The sequence below is a fragment of the Chlorocebus sabaeus genome, chromosome 7 (assembly GCF_047675955.1).
Source record: "Chlorocebus sabaeus isolate Y175 chromosome 7, mChlSab1.0.hap1, whole genome shotgun sequence".
In the NCBI taxonomy this organism is placed as follows: Eukaryota; Metazoa; Chordata; class Mammalia; order Primates; family Cercopithecidae; genus Chlorocebus; species Chlorocebus sabaeus.
Genome location: NC_132910.1, coordinates 33890585 through 33914564, shown reverse-complemented (window position 1 = coordinate 33914564; position 23980 = coordinate 33890585). Strand labels below are relative to the sequence as shown.

The following is a 23980-nucleotide window of genomic DNA, read 5'->3' as shown; positions in this document are numbered from 1 at the left end:
GCAGGAAAATCGCTTGAGCCCAGGAATTTGAGACAGACTGGGCAACATAGTGAGACCCCATCTCTAGAAAATGTCAAAAAAATTAGCCAAGCATGGTGGCATGTGCCTGTGGTCCCAGCTACGTGGGAGGCTGAGATTGTAGGATCTCTTGAGCCCAGGAAGTTGAGGCTGGAGTGAGCTGTGATTGTGCCACTGCACTCCAGCCTGGCCAACTGAGCAAGACTCTGTATCAAAAAAAAGAAGAAGGAAGGAAGGAAGGAAGGGTGGGAGAGAGGTGGGGAGGGAGACAAAAACCAACTCTCTCTTGTGCTTCTGCTGTCTCTCTGATCGTTCCCACTCCCCTTCCTTGGCAGCATCGCCTTTGTCCTCCCACTGCTGGTGCTTCTCTGTCTTTGGCTCTCCTGTGCTCTGTGCTCCTCTCCCCTGCCCTCCTCCTGGCTCCTCTCTCCCTTCACACACTCTCTGCGTGTGTTGACGGCCCTCTGCTTTCATGCTCCCTCTATTACCACTCTGTGTAGACTCCCAAATCAACACGTCCAACCTGACCACTTACCTGACCTCAAGACCCTGGTTATCTCCTGCCTTCTGTACATCTCCACTTTTGTGCCCCAAAGACACCATAAAACTTGATCCATCCAAGATGGTAGGTAAAGAAGACAAGGACACTTTGGGAGGCCAAGGCGGGCAGGTCACGAGATCAGGTCACGAGTTCAAGACCAGCCTAGCCAACATGGTGGAACCTCATCTCTACTAAAAATACAAAAATTAACCAGGCTTGGTGGCACACGCCTGTGGTCCCAGCTACTCAGGAGGCTGAGGTAGGAGAATCACTTGAACCCAGGAGGCAGAGGTTGCAGTGAGCCAAGATCACACCACTGCACTCCAGCCTGGGTGATAGAGTGAGACAATGTCTTTAAAAAAAAAAGGACAAGGAAAAGTAACTAGAAATAGTAAGAGAGAAAGGAGAATGAGAGAGGGGGCTGTGGGCAGGGGAAATACATTTCCAATGAATTTTTATGGCTGTCTCCATTTGCCCCTGCTCTGTTTGGAACACGTGCCATCTTCATCCCCACGTTTCTTTACTAGAGCTGTGGTTCTCAAAGTGTGGTCCCCAGGCCAGGAGCACATCAGCATCATCTGGGAGCTTTGTAGAACTACAAATTCTCAGGTCCCACCTGGGGTCTACTGAGCCAGAACTTCCGAGGTGGGGCCCAGCAATTTCTGTTGAAACAGCCCATGCAGGTGATTTCGATGCCTGCTAAAGTTTGAGAGCCGCTGCACTGGTGAAGAATGGTTCATTCTTCATGGCCCAGCATCAGTGCTGCTTCACCTGCAGAGCCTTCCCTGGTCCTGTCAGTTAGAACTGATGTTCTCCTCCATGTTCCTGTAGTACTTTATTCATACCAATTATATAGCACTTATTCTATTATAGTTAGCTCTTTAAGAGTCCTCCTCCCCTATAGATTATGAGGTCTAAGGTTAATATTAATCTTTGTATTTCTAGCACCAGGCCTGGTGCCTGTGAAAAGTGAACATATATTACATTATCACAAATTACTTTTGTTTTTCCTGCTCCTATGACCTCCTTTCACTCTCTCCTTGCCTTTTCTTCCTTTCTTCTTTCCTTGAACCTGACTTCTGGATACAAATAAATTACCAGAATGAGACCTTACCATGCAAAGGCAATGTTTTCATTGGATTCAAGCTTTCAACTCCTTTACATCTGTCTGTGTCAGGGTTCAAAGAGAAGCCAAACCATGATAGATACACACATAGTTTACAGAGATTTGAGCTTACTTAATTGTAGAGCTGGTTAAACTGTGTGAAGCTGTTTTCTTCACTTCTGCTGCTGGAGCTAGAAGTCCACTGGGCAGAGTTGGGAAGGGAAAGATGGATGGGAAGGAGGCATGGCGGGAGAGCACAGGGAAGCCACCTGCCACAAGCTCAGCTAGAACTCATGAGCATCAACCCAGACCCACAAGGACACTGGAACCCGGTCAGCCCTCATCGACCTTGATGGTGTGAGTGTCCTGCAGAAAGAGGGTACCTTTCATCATGGAGCTAAACACAGTCCTGACCCAGCAGAGAAGCCCAAGAAGCATCTAGAGGAAGGGGGAGCAGTGGCAGGCCCAGCCGATGCCCCACACCAAGTGGGGGAGCCGCAGAAAACAAGTTGGTGTTTGAGCTGCAAAAGCACCTGGCCTGATCCTCAGAGCATAAGAACAGAATGGCGTTGAACATCTAAAATTATTCCACAATAAAATGGGAGCATTTTTAAAAAATGGCTGCTGCTTCACTTTCACCTCCAAATTACGTGTGAAAATGTCTCTTGGGCCCATTCTAACCAGAAACACACAGGTCAGGTGAGCCAAGGTGATACAGTACAAAGTCACCACAATATCTCATGACTGAAGCTGAAATACCTGAGGTTTACTCTCTGAAGTAAAATAGGAGATATAGGCAATTATTTGCAAAAAAAAAAAAAAAAGACCCAGTATGGTCTAGGTGATGAGGGAAACCTTTCCTAGATTGGCTGACAGTGGAATCAGTTCTGGAAAGATGGGTAAGAATTACATGGGGAAGACATCCCGGGAGACAAAATCATGATTCTTAACCAAAGACCCTCGGTCACCAGTGAAAGGCATGATTATCCTCAGTATGTAGTCTTTACTGAGGTAGGATAGACTTTAGAAAGACTATCAGTAAGGATCGAAAGCAAGGCCGTCGAGTTTTAATTAATTAGAAGACCATCTAAGCATTATAATTAATTGAGAGGTTTTTGTAAGTGGCGAGTGTCATAAGGGATAATAAAGTTTAGTTATAGTGATAGTAGCCGAGGAGCTTGGATTCAATTGCTTACTAGCTGTGTCACCCTGAGCAAGATATTAAACCTCTGTAGGCCTTTAGACATTTGTATACAATTATACATTTGTAAGTTGGCAGTAAAAATAGTCTCCACCTTACAGAGTTGCTGTAAGGGATTAATAAGAGAATCCATGTAAAGTACTTGGCAGAATGTTAGGCACAGGGCATATGAACTGCTGCCAATATCCTGTCATCATCATTGTCATCATCATTATTATTGTCATTATTATTATTTCCCAAGGAAATACTTGTTTAGGCAGGGTGGTTCCAAAGACCAAATGATATGTTTGACCATTCAAAGTACCTGGCCAATTGAGCAGATAGGATCTAGCGCTGATTGCCAGAAGAAATGTGTTCTACTTGTTCTTATTGCTTACTTGGATTCAAATATAGTTGTCCTCATCTTCTCATCCACACCCCCAAAATGTTTTTCTGTACTTTCCTATCAAAGTTTTTTATCTTGGGCAGGCACAGTGGCTCACACCTGTGATCCCAGCACTTTGGGAGGCCACGGTGGGAGAATTGCTTGAGCCTAGGAGTTGGAGACCAGCCTGGGCTAAATGGTAAAACCCCATCTCTACTAAAAATACAAAAATTAGCCAGGTGTGGTGGAGTACACCTGTAGTCCCAGCTACTATGGAGGCTGAGGTGGGAGGATTACATGAGCCCAGGAGGTGGAGGCTGCTGTGAGCCATGATCATGCCACCGCAGTCCAGCCTGCACGACAGAGCAAAACACTGCCTGAAAAGCAAAAAACAAAACAAAAGAACAGGTTCTTTTTCTTTTGCCTAAGAAATAGGCTTTGCAGCCTTTTTCCACTACCTGCTTTTATCAGGCCTTGGGCAAGGACAGTTTTACAACCCAGAGAGCAAACCACAGCCACCCTGCCGATTCAGGAGGCTGTGTGCATGTGATCATATGGTCTCCTTGTGGCAGAATTTAGGGACTTGTCTTGTGGGGGCTTGGAAAAACAGACTAATGTCCATCCACAGTCGTGGGTGTCATTTTGTAACCATATTCAGAAGCTGTTAAGCATTTTTCTGCCAGAGAGAAAGGGCTGGATATCTTTTCATCTTTGTTAAACAATGAAAAACAAAGAATGGAATGTTATCTTTTAATTAAAGAGCTATTCTACCCCCCTTTCTTTATCCTGATTATCGAGTTTTCATAAATCTTTATCTCCTATAAATCTTCAGTCTCATCCCTCCCACCTCCCATCATTAATTAGATTTTCTGGTTTGTAGCCACTTGAAGTGGAGAAAAATCACTGAACTAGACTTTGGAAAGAATACAGTTCTGGTTTTATTACTCGATTTCAGCATTGATCGGATCCTAAGAATGTACTTTCATTTACATATCTACCTTTTAAAACAAAATCTACAGATCCTATCAATGCAACGATTTTTTTTCTCCTTTACCAAGCCCCAACTGACTTTATTCCAAACACATAAATTCACTAACAGAGTACATTTTAAAGCTTCTATTCATTGAAAGGTGCGTACTGCCGGTCCTGTCTCAGCTGGGTTTGCAAGAATGAAATGCCTCAAGCATTCTTTCTGTTGTTGCCTCCTACTTCCAAAATATTTCTTAAATTCATTGATTTCGCAACGCGTGATTCAGTATACAATGTTCTCTCTCTGAGAACATTGCGATAGGTTCCTCCTCCCCCAGTACTATAGCCATGCTGTAATCCTCCTCATCAGTAAAAATCCTTCTCATTTGGTTTGTAATCACACCACGTTTCTGTGGCTTTGTTTGAGCGGTCCCTTACCCAGAATGCCTTGGTGAATTCCTTCCAGACCATCTTAATGTCACCTCCTCTAATTCATCTGTCCCAGTTTCCTCTGGTGGGATTATGCTTGCCTTACTCTGGGCTTTGTAGAACTGGTTTGCATTATCAAAGTTGCTACATTTGCATTCATGATTATGTAATTGTGTCTGTCTCCTCCTCTAGATGCTTTCAGGTCAGAGTCTGCCTTTTTCATAATTGTACCTTCCCACTGTAGCAGGACGAGCCACAGACAAAACTCCTCAGACAACGAGTTAACGAAGGACAGGGTTTATTCGGCTGGGGGCATAGACAAGACTCCTGTCTCAAGAGCCGAGCTCCCGGAGTGGGCAATTCCTGTCCCTTTTAAGGGCTCACAACTCTAAGCGGGTGCGCGTGAGAGGGTTGTGATCGATTGAGCAAGCAAGGGGTACATGACTGAGGGCTTCATGCACCGGTAATTAGGTTGGAACAAAACAGGATAGGGATTTTCACAGTGCTTTTCTATACAATGTCTGTAATCTATAGATAACATAACCAATTAGGTCAGGGGTCGATCTTTAACTACCAGGCCCAGGGTATGGCACCTGGCTGTCTGCTTGTGGATTTCATTTCTGCCTTTTAGTTTTTACTTTTTTTTTCTTTGAAAGCAGAAATTGGGCATAAGACAATGTGAGGCGTGGTCTCCTCCCTTACCACTACCCAACACAATACCTGACCCAGGGATGGCAATGGGTAAATACTTGTCAAGTGAATGAAAATCTCCTTCTTCAGTGGTTATATAAATAAGAAGGAAAGACATAATAAAGACAATTACTTGAGTAATTTTCTGCCGAGACTAAAGAAAGCTGCAAGTAATTTGTTTGTGATTTAAAAGAATTGGGTTGTCATTCACAGCTAAATAATGAAGCGTGGGGGTCCCAAGGCACATGTCTCTCTTTTTAGAAACGTCTACCTCAATGTACAATGAATGTTTTTGGAAAAAGAAAAAGCAGATTTTGTTTTCAACACAAAAATCAAAAACTCAAATACTTCTGAAATAAACTTAGATTCTGTAACCTAATTTTGAATTATGGTCACGTTTTAGTTGTTGTGTTTTTTTGTTTTGTTTTGTTTTTTTGCGTGATCTAGGCTCACAGAAAGCACCACCACCTCTTGGGTTCACGCCATTCTCGTGCCTTAGCCTCCTGAGTAGCTGGAACCACAGGCATTCACCACCACGCCCGGCTAACCTTTTTTTTTTTTTTTGTATTTTTAGTAGAGACAGGGTTTCACCTTATTTGCCAGGATGGTCTCGATCTCCTGACCTCGTGATCTGCCCGCCTCGGCCTCCCAAAGTTGTTGTGTTTTAATAAAGTAGGTTATTTGAGGCCAGGTGTGGTGGCTCACGCCTGTAATCCCAACACTTTGGGAGACCGGAGTGGCCAGATCACCTGAGGTCAGGAATTCGAGACCAGCCTGGCCAACATAGTGAAACCCCCATCTCCACTAAAAGTACAAAAATTAGCCAGGTGTGGTGGCAGGAGCCTGTAATTCCAACTACTCAGTAGACTCAGGCAGGAGAATCGCTTGAACCCAGGAGGTGAAGGTTGCAGTGAGCTGAGATCACGTCACTGTATTCCAGCCTGAGTTATTTAAAAATAAAAGGTTATTTGTGTTGTAGGAGCTATTAAGAAATTATTTTAGGCAAATAGAGAGGAAAAGGGGTCTCTGGGAATTTTTCATTTTTTAAGGCATTTCCGTAAAAGTTTCTTATAAGGCCCCGGCTCTTAGAGCCAGGCTGGCAACCTTTGATATACAAATTCTGGCCATTAGTAACTGGATCCACCCAAAATGGTGATTCCTGCAGCCTTCTGGCCCTTGCCTTACATGTTCCTGGCAACATGGCCGCTCTCACATATCCCCACGTGTGCAGAGCATCATGGTGCAATGTATTTGCATATTAAAAGTGAGAGGGCCAGCTTTTTCCGCAGGGCTATGTAAATGACATGCCTAGTCAAACCAATCCCCTGAGCCCTATGCAAATCAAACGCTGCCTCCTCCAGCCTCTGTATATATACCTGACTAGTATCCATGACAGGTGGGGACTTTCTTTTTTGGTTTTGGAGCACCAACCCCCATCCCTCTGGCTCTGTACTGGGGAGCCTCTTCCTTCTGCCTTTCTCTTTTCTTTCTTGCCTATTAAACTCCTTAAAACCACTCCAAGTATCTCTGTGTCATTTTATCTAAACTAGCATGAGGACCAAGAACCCTGGTGTTCCTCCACTCATCAAAGCCGTATCATTTGGACCCTACGCTCTGACAAAGATTCTTCGTGTGACTAAACTTTAGTCAGGGCTCCTGAACCTTCTACTGGGCCCACCTGTGAATGCCTTGTAAAATCCAGTTTTAGCAAAAAAATCCCAGCCTTCAATACCTGATCATTCTCCATGTCAGGTTTCTATTCTCCACCATCCCCTAGGTGCCATCTGATCACCCTGGTGTCTTCGGCAAGAATCCCGTTAGGTTGGTTTAGCCAGAATCCCCTCTTACCCCTGATATTTCCTCTTAGTAATTTTCTGTCCACTGCCCCCCCACCCAGCTTCTTAGCTATAGATTCCCACTTGCCCGTGCTGTATTTGGAGTTGAGCTCAGTCTCTCTTCCTAACTGCAAATCGCATTGCAGATGTCCCTGTACCTGTCTCCATGGTCCTGAAGAAAGTCAGCCTTACTGTGCTTTAACAAGTCTTATTAAATGTTTTTTTCTATAACATCTGTCTTTCCTTTCATTCTTTTATCATTATGCAGAACCTAAAGACCATACATCATGCTATCTGATGCCTCTCAGGGAAGTATAAATTTTGATTTCATGCATTAAGATGCTGAACTTCCTTTGTACCCAAATAAACCTACAGGAATCTCTTTTCCTTTGTAATTTTATCATTAACTCAGCAGGAAATAAAATTGCCAGGGCTACTGCCGGCTAACTGATTGCCAGAATGTGTTCTATGGCGTCTTATTGGAGCTTACTCCTATCTTGTCAAAGCCATTTCGAAAGTGTCTGGTGTTTTCGTCTCTCCACATTGTTTCACTTTTGTTGCTTGTGGATTTTGGTGGGATAACCAGGATTGGCCACACTCAGTCTTACTATTTCAGACCAGAGGACTCCCAAGGCAGGGAGCTGTGATTAGAATATGGGGGTGGTAGTTCTTCCTGTAGCCTCCTAACCTGTTTCTGCTTTCCATGTTTTTACGGTTTTGGAGAATACCATAAACAAAGAGCAAATTTTTTTTTTTTTTAATAAAGGTCTCGCTCTATTGTCCAGGCCTGGAGTACAGTGGTGCAATCATGGCTCACTGCAGCCTCGACCTTCCAGGCTCAAGCAATCCTCTCACCTCAGCCTCCCAAAATGCTGGTATTACAGGCGTGAGCCACTGCACCCAGCCCAAAGAGCAAATTTAATCCTCCAAGCATCACCTTCACCTTATCACTAACAAGTCAGTGCTGCTCATTGCCCAAGCATGGCCCCCTTCAGTCCCCCTCCTAAGCATTCTGTCCTGGCCCCACACAGTCTGACTGGAGATGCCTCACTAACCTCACCTCCCATGTACATCTCCTCAACCAGTTACCTGTGTGTCATCACCTCTGCATCACCGAGTCTTCTCCACAAACATTTTGCATTTCCCGTTCACCAAGATACTCTTGCTGATAGCCTTCTATTCCCTTTCAGTATCTTACAATTCTGTTTATCACGCAAGGCCCAGCTCGAATGCTACCCTCTCCGTGGACCCTGTTCTAATCCCCATGGGCAGAATTAATCACTCGTACTGTGTAGACGTAAGAATTCATCTTCTATGTGTGTATGGCAATTTTCAGGCTGTTCCGCATGCTATAGTTACTTGTTTACGTTTCTGTTCCCTTAGCCAAGGCTTCTGCTTTTGTTTTGCTTTTTTCAATCTTGCATTTCCCATTTTGTAGCACAGTACCTTTCATTTATTCTTCACCAGATACTTATTGAGCACTGCTATGGGTGAGGTCTTGTTTTAGAGACTGGGGAAAAACAAAGAGCAAAAGGTAAAAATCCCTACCCTCATGGAACGTGCAATGAGTGAAAGAAGAAAGTCTGGGATTAAAATAGATAAAATGTAATATTAGGTGCTATGGAGAAAAATATAGCAGGGTGACACAGGGAATTCTAGGGGTAAGGGGATTTTCAATGGGATGCTCAGGGAAGGCCTCGCCAAGAAGGTACCATTTAGGCCAAGACTTGTGGTGAGGGAGCAGCCATGTGCCTTTCTGGTGGGACAGGGGACAGTACACCATATGTGTGGCCTGTGCAGGGAGGTGTCTGATGTGTTCGAGTAATGCAAGGAGACCGGAATGGCTGGAGCCAGGGGTGAGTAGTGGGTAAAGTCAGAGAGGAAGGGACAGGTGCTCTGATGTAGGGGCTTAGCCAGTTTTTGTGTGTGTTTTGTTTGTTTATTTTTAGAGACAGGGCCTCACTTTGTCACCCAGGCTGGAGGGCAGTGGTATGATCATAGTGCTTATTGTATCCTCAGTTTCCTGGACTCAAGGCTCTGCCTTCTGAGTAGCTAGGACTGCAGGCACCTGCCACCACACCTGGGTAATTTTTAAATTTTTTCGTACAAACGGAGTCTCGCTATGTTGCCTAGGCTGGTGTTGAACTCTTACCTCAAACACTCCACCCACCTCTGTGCTGGTATGACAGGTGCGAACCACTGCACCCAGCCTTAGCAGGGTATTGAGCTAAAGGATGACATGATCTGATCAGTGCTGTCATAGTATCTCCCTGGCTGCTGTAGCAAGGAGTGGTTCAGTTCAAACTCTTATTTTGGCTCAGGATTTTGGGCACTTTGAATGTGAGTTGTGGGAGAAATTGAGGTGTCTTAAGATTATCTCAAGGCTTTTGGCCTGAGAAAGAGGAAGGATGGGGCCACCATTCATGGAGCAAGGCAGACTGCGGACAAAGCAGGTTTGGGGAGCAAGATCGGGAGGACACCTGTGGGTGCTGACATAGAAAGGTATCCACATTGAGGTGTCCACATTGCATGGTTAAGTAAAAAATTTCACACTTGCACATATGTGGGGGAGAACCTGGGAGGATGTATATTGAACCATTAACAGTTAACTGTTTCGGGCATGGCACTACTGGGCGCTTTTACTTTCCAATTATGAATTGCATGTCTATATAATTCACCAGTCCAGATAATATAAAGGTAACAAAAATGCCTAAGACCAGTCTGCCCAGGTCCACTGGCCAAGCCCTCAGAGTGACAGGTTTCTTTCATCATTCACTAGAAGGCGCACAAACTGCAGACCACCTCACAATGACAAATTTATAAGACTTTTGTAAACCAGAATAGAAATGTACAGTAGACCCCTTTATCAGCAGTTTCACTTTCCACAGTTTCAGTTACTCATAGTCAACTGAGGTCCAAAAATATGAAGATATTTTGAAATAGATGGGGAGGAGTACATTCACATAGCTTTTATTACCACATCTTATTATAGTTGTTCTATTTTATTATTGTTGTTACTCTCTTACTCTGCCTAATTTATAAATTAAACTTTATCATATGCATGTATGTATAGAAAAAACATCGTGGCCAGACTCGGTAGCTCATGCCTGTAATCCCAGCACTTTGGGAGGCTGAGGTGGGTGGATCACTTGAGGTCAGGAGTTCAAGACCAGCCTGGCCAACATGGTAAAACCCCATCTCTACTAAAATTACAAAAATTAGCTGGGCATGGTGGTGTGTGCCTGTAATCCCAGCTACTTGGGGAGGCTGAGGCAGGAGAATAGCTTGATCGTGGGAAGCAGGGGTTGCAGTGAGCCAATTTTTGGCCACTGCACTGTATCCTGGGCAACAGAGTGAGACCCCATCTCGAAAGGAAAAGAAAAGAAAAGAAAGAAAAGACATCGTATATGTAGAGTTTGTTACTATCCAAGATTTCAGGCATCTCTTGGGGGTCATGGCATGTGTGTGTCCCTTGTGGATAAGGGGCTACTACAGCATTCACCATGGGGCTAAAGCAACAGTAGTCATTTGCTTAGGAAAATCCTTTCTGGTGAGTAACTCTGTTCGGAAAACCATATTGTAGGCCAAAAGGTGATGTGATAAATATAGATTTACAACAAAAGAAGTGAGGATATTTCTGTCGAGCAGGTTTGGCAGATTGCTGTTCTTTACCGTCAGGTTGTTTCTTTCCAGAAGATTAACACTCGTCCTCTGAATCAAAGCAGCTTTCTCCCCCATACGGCACTGTTCAGACACACTGAGAATGCTAATGGTTCAACTTCTTCAGTCAATGAATCTGCCCTTAATTCATCCCAGGCGATGAACAATTCAGGATATTGGGGGGAGTATAACTGATTTGAGAATCCAAATAATATGCTTTAAATAGTTTTCTAAGGAAGAGAACAGATTATCTAATAACTGATGAGCTACTTCTAAAAGAAGAATATTCTCTCAGTCCATTTTTTGTACTCTACCAAGTACCGCAGAGCTGCTTTAAAGGTGAATTAGTCAGGTTCCATTGCTGGGAAGGAAGTGGTGCAGGCAGGTGGCAAGTCCTGAAAGGTACAGTAGTGCCCATTGTCTAGAAACCGGGCAGCCAAACCCCAGTAGGGAGGAGCCTGCTGGTCTAGGAATGGTAAAGGGAACAAAAGGAGAAACCCCTTGTATGTCACAAAGGATGATTCCCCCAACCTCCGCCCTGCCCTACCCTCCCACCTAGGAGAGGAAAATGGTGTCAACATATGATCTGCTTCATAGGGAAGTAGAGGTGGCTGAAGAAGGCAGCTGGCATAAAAAGCTGTAAAGGGACAGCCAGGAGAGGACTGCTCTGTAGAGGTAACCCAGGACCAAAGCCCAGTACATCCTGGGTCTGCTAAGCAACACTGGAGCCTTTGGAGAGCCACTGAGGGGCACGGTGGCCAGGGGCCAGGGCATGGAGCAGCTCATGCCGGTCACTACTTTCTTTTTTTTTTTTGAGATGGAGTCTCACTCTGTCATCCAGGCAGGAGTGCAGTTGGGTGATCTCGGTTCACTGCAAGCTCCACCTCCCGGGTTCAAGCAATTCTCCTGCCTCAGTCTCCCCAGGAGCTGGGATTACACCCGCCTAAGTTTTGTAGTTTTAGTAGAGACAGAGTTTCACCATGTTGGCCAGGTTGGTCTCCAACTCCTGACCTCAGATGATTCACCCGCCTCGGCCTCCCAAAGTGCTGGGATTATGGACATGAGCTACCACGCCCAGCCCGGTCACTACTTTCTGAGAATGTTTGCTAGTTTCTGTAAGGAGAGTTGGGAAACATGTCAGTCCTCTTAGCAGTGTGCTTGCAAGTTGTTGTTAGAATATGTTATTGCTCTACGTGCTTCATTTTCTTGGTTGCTTCATTTTCTTGGTTAACTATGGAGCCACTTTTGCTGATGACTGTATAGTCAGAGTTTTCCAGAGAAACAGAACCAATAGGATATATGGAGATATTTAAGAGGAGATTTATTATGAGAATTGGCTTAGGCAATTATGGAGGCCAGAAGTCCTATGATGTGCCATCTGCAAGCTGGAGACCCCATAAAGCTGGTGTTACAATCCAGTCCAAGTCTGAAGGCCTGAGAGCAAGGGGAGCCGATGATGTAACTCTCAGTCCGACGCTGAAGGCCTCAGAGCCTGGGAGATGTGCAGGTATGTGTCTGGGGTCCCAAGGCAGAGACTGGAGTTCTGATGTCCAAGGGCAGTAGAAGATGGGTGTTCCAGCGCAAGAAAAGAGAGAATTCATCCCTCCTCTGCCTGTTTGTTCTATTGGGGCCCTCAATGGATTGGGTGATGCCTTCCCACATTGGTAAGGGTGAGTTTTCTTTACTCAGTCTACTGATTCAAATGCTGATTTCTTCCAGAAATGTCCTGACAAGCACACTCAGGAATAATGTTTTACCAGATACCTGGGCATTCTTTAGCCCAATCAAGCTGACACCTAAAATTAACCATCACAATGATCTTCCTGCTTTTGCTCCTGTTTCTGAGGACACACTCTTATTCATATCCTGTAACCTTTTAAGTGCTTAAAATAAGCATGAAATGTTATCATTGGTGGGAAATGAGAGAGGATTTGAGGAAGATAGGGAAGGTTGATCATTTACAAGGTCTGTTCCAGGTTGGTTTTTGTACGGGGTACTGTATGAAGTGAGAAACTGCATTGAGTCACCTTTCACAAGGTGTGTGGAGCACCAACAGGCTTTGGAAGGACAGGCATCAGGCAGTTAACTGCATTTTACAAGTCCCTGGTCTCACTGTTTTTCATTCTGGTCATGTAGTGGTCCTAAGTGTTTTGGGGAGTTCGGGTTCTGAGTTGTCGATTAGTTCTTCTGGCCATAGGAAGGATACAGGATGATGTACAACCTTCCCCATCATCGGTGTGAACTCCAACAAGAAACCTATGATCTGGTATATTTCACGTGTGTTTTGTCCTTCCAAAGAAGTCATCAACGTAAAGTAATTTCTAAGAGACTATTTGAAGGATTTGTTCCTTCTACTTCACCAAGAGGACATTAAAAGCATATTCTACGTGCTCTGTCAGGTTTCTCACTGAGTTCCTAAGCCGTCATCTTTCAGCTGGACTAGATCTGCAATTTTACCTTCTTTTCCTGGACCACAAGTGGGATGGGCATCAGTGGTACTGAGACAACCATTTATAACAATAATAGCTTCCGATTATTGAATGCTTGCCATGTGCTTATCAAATAGTCTCATGTATGTTCACTCCCTTAATCTTCACCGCGGCCCTAGGAAATAGGTACTTTTATGATCCCCATTTTATAGATGAAAAAATTGAGGCTTAAAGAAGTTTAAGCAGTTTGTGCAGCGTCACCCAGCTACTAAGTGGCAGAGCCTGGATTTGAAACCAGAGATTCTGGATCCAGGCTATGTGCTCATGGTTCCTGCTCTGTTCTGAATTCCCATTAGAATGGAGCATGGAAGAATCATCATTTTGACTATCACCCTGGTATAACACATCCACTGAGCAGCTGCCAGTTTGTTTGAGGAGGAGGTCCGAGTTTAGTGTTTGGGGCTTGATGGTCAAATGCATTCGCCTGGCATTTCTCAGTCTTTGTGTTCTACCATTAGCCACATAAGATTGAACCTGAATTTGCCTCTCAGGTTCCCATCTCTTGAGCTTTCTGGGCCTGTCTGTCCTCTGGGGATCTGGGTGGTGCATTTCTTGTTGTGCTCTGGTTTGCTTCATGTTTGGTTGTTTCTCTTCGCTGAACCAGGCCTGAGGTGTTGATGTCAGAGCCTAGCAAGGAGAGCCAGCATTGTGAAGCTCACTGTTTGTTTTGGCACTTGGAGCTGTGACTATGGGCCAGAAAGAGGGTTGCTGTGATGCTATTTCAAAGCTGTAGACCAGGGGCTTCCAGGCACAAGGATCTCATTTTCAGTTAGCTTGTGGTCAGGCTGCCCTACAGATTTGGTTTTTTGGTTTGTTTGTTTGTGCCTTAGGGATAGGAAGGCACATGAAATCACTGCGTATGGCTGAAGGACTAGAAGAGATTCTTTTTTTTTTTTTTTTTTTTTTTTTCCTGAGACAGAGTCTCGCTCTGTTTCCCAGGCTGGAGTGCAATGGCACGATCTCAGCTCACTGCATCCTCCGCCTCCTGGGTTCAAGCGATTCTCCTGCCTCAGCCTCCCAAGTAGCTGGGATTACAGGTGCCTGCTACCACACCCAGCTACTTTTTTGTATTTTTAGTAGAGACGGGGTTTCACCATGTTAGCCAGGCTGGTCTCCATCTCCTGACCTCGTGATCTGCCCACCTTGGCCTCCCAAAGTACTGGGATTACAAGCGTGAGCCACTGCACCCGGCCAAGAGATTTCTTTAGAACTGCTGAGTCAGTCATATTAGGAGTAATCACCTCACTGTCATCTATAAAATGAAATTAGTCATGTTACCTATATATTCCTATACTTCTCAGGGGACTGTGCTGAGTAAAATACAGTGAAATATTTAAGGAAAATGTATGTGTGCATATTTATAAAACCTTTCTAAAAATTGTATATGTCAAAGACGGGCCACTGCTAAGTGAGGAACCCATTCCCTGGCCTTACTTCTTCCCTGTGCTGAGGGGAACCATCCAGTCACTTGGAACTCTTGGGAATCAGTGGATTCACCAGAGTAGGGTTCTGTTAAGTTAGTGTCACATCAGAATCAATGTACCTCTCAAGTAGCTGATGAACAGAGTGACTTTGTCCTGTCTATAGAGAATAGGGTGAAACATCAGGTAAGGTGTTTGGGCTTCAATTAACAGAGTATCTGAATGTATTAGCTAGAGTGAAAGATTCAGCTGCTGTAACAACAATAAGGCAACAATAATGTGGCTTAAAAATGAATGTTTTTTTTCACGTAACAGTCCATGGTGGCTATTTCATATCACTGAGGGGAGAAGGGGTTCATGATAGCCAGGCTATCTGCAGCATAGCTCCTGTCTTTTGGTCATCATGTCCCAGTTCATAGGAAATGAGTACGTGCCAGGCAGGCTTACATTCCATTGGCAAGAATTAATTCAGTGGCTGCTTCACAGTGCAGAGGAAAATGGGGAGAGTCGTGTAGCCAGGCAGCCATGTGCCTAGCTATTCTTCTGACACAGTGGAAGAAGAGAAGAATGGGTGTTCATAGTCAGCTGGCCGTCTTTGCTGGAATCAGTGCCTCTGACCACCAAGAATCAGTGAACACCCCAATTTCTACACATAGAACACACTTGCTTCATCCCAAGGGAGACAAACCCAAAGCCCCATCCAGTGAATACACTGCCTGAAAGTCCATGGTCACAGGGTAACATATGAATCATTTCCATTACGCTCCAGCATGGTTCCTGATGGTCTTGCAACCTGGGAACTCAAAAGCAAGTTATCGGCTGGGCGCGGTAACTCAAACCTGTAATCCCAGCAGTTTGGGAGGCCGAGACGGGCGGATCACGAGGTCAGGAGATCAAGACCATCCTGGCTAACACAGTGAAACCCCGTCTCTACTAAAAAATACAAAAAACTAGCCGGGCGAGGTGGCGGGCACCTGTAGTCCCAGCTACTCGGGAGGCTGAGGCAGGAGAATGGCGTAAACCCGGGAGGCGGAGCTTGCAGTGAGCCGAGATCGCGCCACTGCACTCCAGCCTGGGCGACAGAGCAAGACTTCGTCTCAAAAAAAATAAATAAAATAAAATAAAATAAAATAAAATAAAAAACAAGTTATCTCCCCACTTCTGCACTCATACTCACACTCAATAAACCACGGTAGAACAGGGAGCAGAGAAAACACAATTAAAACTCCCACTGGAAAAAGAGGAGGAGGAAATGCACACAGCAGCCCCTGGTCCATAGCAGAGCTGGGATCCTGCGACAGGCAATGGGAAGACCCCCTGCCCCGGCAGAAGAGGAGCTGCCTTGATTAGATTCTGGTACTGCTCTTCAGGAGAGCCTTTGCTCATGCTCTTGGTATCCCTTGGCCTTGCCCTTGGGGAAGGGGCTTCTCTGTGTTCAGTTTCCTCCTTCACCAAATCTAAAGTGGGTGCTGGGGTTATCCCCTCCTTGGTGGCTGTTCAGCTTTTGCAGCCCACTGCCTGCTGGTGCCAATTTGGAAGTTTGAGAGTGCAACAGTCGTTTTACTGGCTTGGCTATGGTCCCTTTGCTAATGCAGTTCAGGTACTCAGAACTTCCAGCCAGTTCACATGCCAGCCTTCTCTCCCAACCTTCTTTCCAAGACCTGGGCTATCTGCCTGCTTGCTTTCTTTGCTTCTTTGCCCTGCATGTTTTCCTCTCTCAATGTAGTGGCAGCTACATGGAGCGCTCTGAGACAGCAGACTTGGGAGGGAAGGCAGAACCCTTATTTTCATCTCCAGTCTCTTGCTGTTTGAGGTATAGAAGTGATTGGCTTTTCCAACCCTTCAAGACACCAAATTTCTAAACTCTTCCTCTTCTTTTGTATCTCTCTTTGCAAATCAGTCTGGGTAGAGGCTCAATAGAAATGTAGCCTGCTTTCCAAGTTAGGTCAGGCGACAGGTTTTTTTTTTTAAGGTCAACAGATTTTGTTGGTACACCCCAGATTTTAGTCACACGTTTTCCTTATGACTGTCTTTTTTTTAAAACTGTGGTAAATTATCATGACATTAAATTTGTGATGTTTAAGCGTGCAGTTCAGTGCAAAACTGAAACTCTATACCCATTAAACAATAACTCCTCATTCCCACTTTTCCCCCATCCCCTGACAGCCAACATTCCACTTTTGCTTCTGTGAATTTCACTGCTAATTCTGTGAATTTCACTACTTTTGTGTCTGGCTTATTTCACTTGGCACAATGACTTCAAAGTTAATCCATAATTCAGCATGTATCGGAATTTCCTTCCTTTGCAAGTCTGAATAATATTCCATTGTATGTCTAGACCACATTTTATTCACCCCTTCATCAGTTGATGAACACTTGTTTTCCACCTTTTAGCTATTGTGAATAATGGTGCTATAAACATGGGTATGCAAATATCTGTTCAAGTCCCTGCTTCCAATTTGTATGGTTATATACACAGAAGTAAAATTTATGGATCACATGGTCATTCCATTTTTAATTTTTTGAGGAACTGCCATACCATTTTCCAGCAGCTGTAACATTTTGCATTCCCAGCCACAATGCACAAGGGTTCTAATTTCTCCACATCCTTGCCAACACTTGTTACTTTTTTTTCCTTTCTTTTTTTAAATTATACTTTAAGTTCTGGGGTACATGTGCAGAACATTCAGGTTTGTTACATAGGTATACACGTGTCATGGTGGTTTGCTGCACCCATCAACCCATCATCTACATTAGGTATTTCTCCTAATGCTTCCACCTAGCCCCCCACCCCCTGAAAGGCCCCAGTGTGTGATATTCCCCTCGAGGTGTCTATGTGTTCTCATTGTTCAAATCCCACTTATAAGTGAGAACATGTGGTGTTTGGTTTTCTGTTCCTGTGTTAGTTTGCAGAGAATGACGGTTTCCAGCTTCATCCATGTCCCTGCAAAGGACATGAACTCATCCTTTTTTATAGCTACATAGTATTCCATGGTGTATATGTGCCACATTTTCTTTATCCAGTCTATCATTGATGGGCATTTGGGTTGGTTCCAAGATTTTGCTATTGTGAATAGTGCTACAACAAACATATGTGTGCATTTGTCTTTCTAGTAAAATGATTTATAATCCTTTGGGTATATACCCAGTAATAAGATTGCTGGGTCAAATGGTATTTCTGGTTCTAGATCCTTGAGGAATCATCACACTGTCTTCCGCAATGGTTGAACTAATTTATACTCCCACCAGTAGTGTAAAAGCATTCCTATTTCTCCACATCCTCTCCAGCATCTGTTGTTGCCTGACTTCTTAATGATTGCCATTGTAACTGGCATGAGATGGTATCTCATTGTGGCTTTGATTTGCATGTCTTTAATGACCAGTGATACTGAGCTTTTTTCATGTTTGTTGGCTCCATAAATGTCTTCTTTTGAGAAGTGTCTGTTCATGTCCTTCACCCACTTTTTGATGGGGTTATTTGCTTTTTTCTTGTAGATTTGTTTAAGTTCCTTGTAGATTCTGGATATTAGCCCTTTGTCAGATGGAGAGATTGCAAAAATTTTCTCCCATTGTATAGGTTGCTTGTTCACTCTGATGATAGTTTCTTTTGCTGTGCAGAAACTCTTTAGTTTAGTTAGATCCTATTTGTCAGTTTTGGCTTTGGTTGCCATTGCTTTTGGTGTTTTAGTCATGGAGTCTTTGCCCATGCCTATGTCCTGAATGGTACTGCCTAGGTTTTCTTCTAGGGTTTTTATGGTTTTAGGTCTTACATTTAAATTTAATCCATCTTGAGTTAATTTTTGTATAAGGTGTAAGGAAGGGGTACAGTTTCAGTTTTTTACATATAGCTAGCCAGTTTTTCTAACACAGCTAATTAAATAATAATTTATTTTTTTAATAATAAAATTAAATAGGGAATCCTTTCCCCATTTCTTGCTTTTGTCAGGTTTGTCAAAGATCAGATGGTTGTAGATGTGTGGCATTATTTCTGAGACCTCTGTTCTGTTCCATTGGTCTGTATATCTGTTTTGGTACTAGTACCATGCTGTTTTGGTTACTGTAGCCTTGTAGCATAGTTTGAAGTCACATCTGTGTGATACCTCCTGCTTTGTTCTTTTTGCTTAGGATTGTCTTGGCTATACGGGCTCTTTTTGGGTTCCATATGAAATTTAAACTAGTTTTTTCTAATTCTGTGAAGAAAGTCAATGGTAGCTTGATGGGGATAGCATTGAATCTGTAAATTACTTTGGGCAGTATGGCCATTTTCATGATACTGATTATTCCTATCCATGAGCATGGAATGGTTTTCCATTTGTTTGTGTCCTTCTTATTTCCTTGAGCAGTGGGTTGTAGTTCTCCTTGAAGAGGTCCTTCACATCCCTTGTAAGTTGTATTCCTAGGTATTTTATTCTCTTTGTAGTAGTTGTGAATGGGAGTTCACTCATTATTTGGCTCTCTGTTTGTCTATTATTGGTGTATAGGAAAGCTTGTGATTTTTGCACATTTATTTTGTGTCCTGAGACTTTGCTGAAGTTGCTTATCAGCTTAAGGAGATTTTGGGTGAAGATGATGGGGTTTTCTAAATATACAATCATGTCATCTGCAAACAGAGACAATTTGACTTCCTCTCTTCCTATTTGAATACCCTTTATTTCTTTCTCTTGCCTGATTGCCCTGGCAAGAACTTCCAATACTATGTTAAATAGGAGTGGTGAGAGTGGGCATCCTTGTCTTGTGCAGGTTTTCAAAGGGAATGCTTCCAGCTTTTGCCCATTCAGTATGATATTGGCTGTGGGTCTGTCATAAATAGCTCTTATTATTTTGAGATACGTTTCATCAATACCTAGTTTATTGAGAGTTTTTTGCATGGGCCAGGCGCGGTGGCTCACGCCTGTAATCCCAGCACTTTGGGAGGCCGAGGCAGGCAAATCACAAGGTCAGGAGATTGAGACTATCCTGGCTAACATGGTGAAACCCTATCTCTACTAAAAACACAAAAAATTAGCCAGGTGTGGTGGTGGGCACCTGTAGTCCCAGCTACTCGGGAGGCTGAGGCAGGAGAATGGTGTGAACCCAGGAGGCAGAGCTTGCAGTGAGCCAAGATCGCGCTACTGCACTCCAGCCTGGGCAACAGAGCGAGATTCCGTCTCAAAAAAAAAAAAGAAATAAAGAAAAGAGTTTTTTGCCTGAAGAGGTGTTGAATTTTACTGCAACTTTTTTCTGCATCTATTGAGAAAATCATGTGGTTTTTGCCATTGGTCCTGTTTATGTGATGGATAATGCTTGTTGATTTGCGTAAGTTGAACCAGCCTTGCATCCTAAGGATGAAGCTGACTTGATCATGGTGGATAAGCTTTTTGATGTGCTGCTGGATTTGGTTTCCCAGTATTTTATTGAGGATTTTTGCATCAATGTTCATCAGGGATATTGGCCTGAAATTTTCTTTTTTTTGTTGTGTCTCTGCCAGGTTTTGGTATCAGGATGATGCTGGCCTCATCAAATGAGTTAGGAAAGAGTCCATCTTTTTATATTGTTTGGAATAGTTTCAGAAGGAAGGGTACCAGCTCCTCTTTGTACCTCTGGTTGAATTCGGCTGTGAATCTCTCTGGTCCTGGGCTTTTTTTAGTTGGTAGGCTATTAATTACTGCCTCAATTTTAGAACTTGTTATTGGTCTATTTAGGGATTTGACTTCTTCCTGATGTAGTCTTGAGAGGGTGCATGTGTTCAGGAATTTATCCGTTTCTTCTAGGTTTTCTAGTTTGTGTAGAGGTATTTATAGTATTCTCTGATGGTAGTTTCCATTTCTGTGGGATCAGTGGTGATATCCCCTTTATCATTTTTTATTGTGTCTATTTGATTCTTCTCTCTTTTCTTCTTTATTAGTCTGGCTAGCGGTCTATTTTGTTAATCTTTTCAAAATGCCAGCTCTTGGATTCATTGATTTTTTTGAAGGGTTTTTCATATCTCTGTCTCCTTCAGTTCTGCTCTGATCTTAGTCTTCTGCTAACTTTTGAATTTGTTTGCTCTTGCTTCTCTAGTTTTTTTAACTGTGATGTTAGGGTGTTGATTTTAGATCTCTCCTGCTTTCTCCTGTGGGAATTTAGTGCTATAAATTTCCCTAAACACTGCTTTAGCTGTGTCCCAAAGATTCTGGTACGTTGTGTCTTTGTTCTCATTGGTTTCAAAGAACTTACTGATTTCTGCCTTAATTTCGTTATTTACCCAGTTGTCATTCAGGAGCAGGTTGTTCAGTTTCTGTGTAGTTGTGCAGTTTTTAGTGAGTTTCTTTTTTTTTTTTTTTTTTTTGAGACGGAGTCTCGCTCTGTCGCCCAAGCTGGAGTGCAGTGGTGTGCAAGCTCCGCCTCCCAGGTTCATGCCATTCTCCTGCCTCAGCCTCCTGAGCAGCTGGGACCACAGGTGCACACCACCACACCCGGCTAATTTGTTGTATTTTTAGGAGAGATGGGGTTTCACCGTCTCAGCCGGGATGGTCTCGATCTCCTGACCTCGTGATCTGCCCACCTCGACCTCCCAAAGTGCTGGGATTACAGGCATGAACCACCACGCCCAGCCTTTAGTGAGTTTCTTAATCCTGAATTCTAATGTGATTGCACTGTGGTCTGAGAGACTGTTTGTTATGATTTCTGTTCTTTACATTTGTTGAGGAGTGTTTTTTATGTGGTCAATTTTAGAATAAATGTGATGTGGTGCTGAGAAGAATGTATATTCTGTTGATTTGGGATGGTGAGTTCTGTAGATGTCTATTAGGTCTGCTTGGTCCAGAGCTGAGTTCAAGTCTTGAATATCCTTGTTAATTTTCTGTCTTGTTGATCTGTCTAATATTGACAGTGGGGTGTTAAAGTCTCCCACTGTTATTGTGTGGGAGTCTCTCTTTGTAGGTCTCTAAGAATTTGCTTTATGAATATGGGTGCTCCTGTATTGGGTGCATATATATTTAGGATAGTTAGCTCTTCTTGTTGCATTGATCCCTTTACCATTATGTAATGCCCTTCTTTGTCTTTTTTGATCTTTGTACGTTTAAAGTCTGTTTATCTGAGACTGGGATTGCAACCCCTGCTTTTTTTTTGCTTTCTGTTTGCTTGGTAGATCTTTGTCCATCCCTTTATTTTGAGCCTATGTGTGTCTTTGCGTGTGAGATCAATCGCCTGAATGCAGCACACTGATGGGTCTTGGCTCTTTATCCGGTTCGCCAGTCTGTGTCTTTTAATTGGGGCATTTGGACCATTTACACTTACAGTTAATATTGCTGTGTGTGAATTTGATACTGTCATGATGCGAGCTGGTTATTTTGACCATTAGTTGATGCAGTTTCTTCATAGTGTTGATGGTGTTCACAATTTGATATGTTTTTGCAGTGGCTGGCACTGGGTTGTTCCTTCCCGTGTTTAGTGCTTCCTTCAGGAGCACTTGTAAGGCAGGCCTGGTGGTGACAAAATCTCTCAGCATTTGCTTGTCTGTAAAGGATTTTATTTCTACTTCACTTATGAAGCTTAGTTTGGCTGGATATGAAATTCTGGGTTGTAAATTCTTTTCTTTAAGAATGTTGAATGTTGGCCCCCACTCTCTTCTGGCTTGTAGGGTTTCTGCAGAGAGATCTGCTGTTAGTCTGATGGGCTTCCCTTTGTGGATAACCCAACCTTTCTCTATGGCTGCCCTTAATATTTTTTCCTTCATTTCAACCTTGGTGAATCTGACAATTATGTATCTTGGGGTTGCTCCTCTTGAGGAGTATCTTTGTGGTGTTCTCTGTATTTCTTGAGTTTGAATGTTGGCCTGTCTTGCTAGGTTGGGGAAGTTCTCCTGGATAATATCCTGAAGAGTGTTTTCCAACTTGGTTCCATTCTCCCTGTCACTTTTAGTTACACCAATCAAGGTTTGATCTTTTCACATAGTTCCATATTTCTTGGAGGCTTTGTTTGTTTGTTTTCATTCTTTTTTCTCTAATCTTGTCTTCATGCTTTATTTCATTAAGTTGATCTTCAGTCTCTGATATCCTTTCTTCCACATGATTGATTCAGCTATTGATACTTGTGTATGCTTCATGAAGTTCTCGTACTGTGTTTTCAGCTCCATCAGGTCATTTATATTCTTCTCTAAACTGGTTATTCTAGTTAGCAGTTCCTCTAACCTTTTTTCAAGGTCCTTAGCTTCCTTGTGTTGGGTTAGAACATGTTCCTTTAGCTCAGAGTTTATTTTTACCCACCTTCTGAAGCCTACTTATGTCAATTCATCAGACTTATTCTCCATCCAGTTTTGTTCCCTTGCTAGCGAGGAGTTGTGATCCTTTGGAGGAAAAGAGATGTTCTGATTTTTGGAATTTTCAGCCTTTTTGCACTGGTTTTTCCTCATCTTTGTGGATTTATCTACCTTTGGCCTTTGATGTTGGTGACCTCCAGATAGGGTTTTTGTGTAGATGTCCTTTTTGTTGATGTTGTTGCTATTCCTTTTTGTTTGTTAGTTGTCCTTGTAACAGTCAGGCCCCTCTGCTGTAGGTCTGTTGGAGTTTGCTGGAGGTTCACTCCAGACCCTGTTTGCCTGGGTATTACCAGTGGAGGCTGCAGAACAGCAAAGATTGCTGCCTGTTCCTTCCTCTGGAAGCTTTGTCCCAGAGGGGCACCCACCAGATGTCAACCAGAGCTCTCCTGTATGAGGTGTCTGTCAACCCCTGCCAGGAAGTGTCTCCCCATCAGGAGGCACGGGGGTCAAGGACCCACTTAAGGAGGCAGTTGGTCCCTTAGCAGAGCTTGAGCACTGTGCCGGGAGATCTGCTTCTCTCTTCAGAGCCGGCAGGCAGGAACATTTAAGTCTGCTGAAGCTGCACCCACAGCTGCCCTTTCCTCAAGGTGCCCTTCCCAGGGAGATGGGAGTTTTATCCATAAGCCCCTGACTGGGGCTGCTGCCTTTCTTTCAGAGATGCCCTGCCCAGAGAGCACTTTTTGTTTTTTGATAATAGCTATCCTAATGGGTGAGGTGGTACTTCATCTTTTTTGAAATGGCTTTTTAAACTTCTAAAAATTTTGGTGAAATATATATAACAAAAACTGCCATTGTGACCATTGCTAAGTGTATAATTCAGTGGCATTAATTATATTCACAGTGTTGTACAACCATCACCACTGTGTCTCTAAAACTTTTTAATTACCCTGTTGATGAAAATATTAAGTGAATTTTAGACATTATGACAATTGGCTGCTAAATACTTCAGTATACTCCTCTAGAAAATGGACATTTTCCTG

General features: G+C 43.5%; 1 protein-coding gene across 2 annotated transcripts in view; it reads left to right on the top strand.

Moving 5' to 3' along the window:
- The window catches only part of TMEM150C (transmembrane protein 150C), an 87544-nt gene that overhangs the window by 34146 nt on the left and 29418 nt on the right, over positions 1–23980 (top strand). The gene's annotated exons all lie outside the window — the stretch shown is intronic.